Genomic DNA, 1,757 nt, shown 5'->3' on the forward strand with positions numbered 1-1,757 from the left:
ATGAGTGAGAAATGTAGAAAGAAAAGCAGCATGTTGCTAATTTCCTACTAGAATGGAATTCTTAGGGTGAGATTTGAGCTCTCTCTATGTGAGTTCACATTGAAACTTGTTCCCACATAAAGAGCTTACTCGTGCTTCTGTATTCTTTGGTACATTCTAATTCATATAATTTTTCTGATTTCTATTTGCTTGGATAAATGAATTCACTTGCTATTTACTATTTGTGATGTTCTTTTATGAAACCAGTTTTTGATGGCAAAATAGGAAAGTTGGTGAATATAAGATGTAGGGTTTCCTTCCTCTTTCAGATTGACCAACTAAGTGGCTTTCCTTCTATGCTAGTTTTATACCTCTAAACTAGAGATATTTGAATGGAGGAAGGATAGATACAATTCTAGCTGATAACTTTTTTGGTGGTGGTTGAAGAAGGGAACAAGCTCCCAGCCTTGGCTCTTCTTTTAATACCCTCAAGGTGGACATTGCAGTCTCCCTTGGAGAAGCATGACCCAGATTCCAAAGACATCTTTTAATTTTACCTGCTAGTGGTTTCTATATATTTGGGCAACATATGTTGACAGGCATATCTTACCTATATGATATTTTTAGAAGTTTATACTTGTAATTTCATGCACATTCATAGACTCTCATGAATTATTTGAAACATAGGCTCAGCATCACATTCAATGTTCTCTTCACTCTTCCTGAACTTCTGACTCAACCAGTCGTGCCATTCATCTGGCACTGGTCAGTTACCTAAATCAAATAGGATCTGATCCAGAGCTTGAACAAGAAGTGGCCTTATGATGTTCACTGTGACCTTTTGTCTCTTTCTTCTAGTGAGCATCTATTTTGCACAGGTTGGATCCACAGTAAAAATGTGGAGATATCAGATTCCAGCTTGTTGCTTGCATATCCTACTTACCTTTTGAATAGGACAGAGTTTGTTTCAAGCAATGCTGACATTTTGATGAATATTGTTTAGATATAGCACAACTATTTTGTTCATCTTGCTAGTGATACCAACAATTTTCCTAGGAAATATCAAGCTTAGCTTGATTTATCCCAGTCATATGTATTCTTTGTACTCAGGCACCAGGCCCAAGACCTTTTTTATAGCATTTATAGGTACTTTTGAAATAGTCATCCAAAAATAATTAGAAGATAATTTGCCTTGAAGTTCACCTTCCAAGACAACATTACAAACCACATTCCCAATCTTCACCATATGTGCTATGCGTAGAAAATCAGGCAAGGGAATGTTACTGTCATCAGTGTCTGAAGAGAACCCTCTATAGTGGGTTATCCCCATAAACGTTCAGTATGACATGATTTCTCATGAGAAAGATTGAGGGGGGAATAGTTTGAAATTCATTGGTAGATATGGATAAGTATACTCCAAGGTAGGGATGGGGAGGAGGGTTGTACATAAGAGCACCCAACTCAGTGCTCTAAGAATATTTCAAGGAGAGAATACTTTTGGGAGAAAGAAATGTTATTTGATCTCAAGCTTAAATAAAAATAAGGATTCTGAAAGATAGAGACAAAAGGAATCAGAGGGATGGTCAGAATTTAAAAATGGAAGCAGGAGATGGTATATAGAGTTTGGGGAACAGATAATAGTCCAGTTTGGCTGGGGTGTAGAGATCACAAAGAGGAATCGGATGAATAAGTCACTGTATTCCCTTTTAGTTTAGATCACATGACCTCTAAGGTTCCTTCCACTTCTGAAAGTCTGTGATTATATGATCCCAGAATGA

The sequence above is a fragment of the Petaurus breviceps genome, unplaced genomic scaffold, assembly GCF_028583685.1.
Source record: "Petaurus breviceps papuanus isolate PSGF00001 unplaced genomic scaffold, PetGlider_PUasm1.0 214, whole genome shotgun sequence".
Classification (NCBI taxonomy): Eukaryota; Metazoa; Chordata; class Mammalia; order Diprotodontia; family Petauridae; genus Petaurus; species Petaurus breviceps.